The sequence below is a fragment of the Propithecus coquereli genome, unplaced genomic scaffold, assembly GCF_000956105.1.
Source record: "Propithecus coquereli isolate 6110/MARCELLA unplaced genomic scaffold, Pcoq_1.0 Scaffold2, whole genome shotgun sequence".
NCBI classification, from domain to species: Eukaryota; Metazoa; Chordata; class Mammalia; order Primates; family Indriidae; genus Propithecus; species Propithecus coquereli.
The window spans coordinates 16,932,957-16,933,289 of record NW_012144966.1 but is presented as its reverse complement, the minus strand read 5'-3'; the positions used below and the strand labels follow the sequence as shown (position 1 = coordinate 16,933,289).

At 33.3% G+C, this 333-nt stretch overlaps 1 protein-coding gene across 1 annotated transcript in view; it reads right to left on the bottom strand.

Moving 5' to 3' along the window:
• Positions 1–333, bottom strand: part of RMDN1 (regulator of microtubule dynamics 1) — a 30,399-nt gene that overhangs the window by 8,194 nt on the left and 21,872 nt on the right. The window lies entirely within an intron of this gene.

Below are 333 nucleotides of genomic sequence, written 5' to 3'. Positions count from 1 at the left end.
GTGTGAATGGCACAGATGTATTGTAGAATGATATTTGATAAAATGGATAGTATGTCTATACATGTGTGTGATTTCCTGGCACATTTTATGGTGTTGTTCCAACCTCTTCTTCCATATTATTAATAAAAATATTAATAATCTAGGGATGTTTTCATCCTCTTAATAAGAGTACAAAATAAATACAACCTATATATGTATATATCAGATGGAAGAGAGATATATGACAAAATAAAACTTATAAGAACTGTTGTTTTGTTTTGTTTTTTGAGACAGAGTCTCACTCTGTTGCCTTGGGCTAGAGTGCCGTGGCATCAGCCTAGCTCACAGCAACCT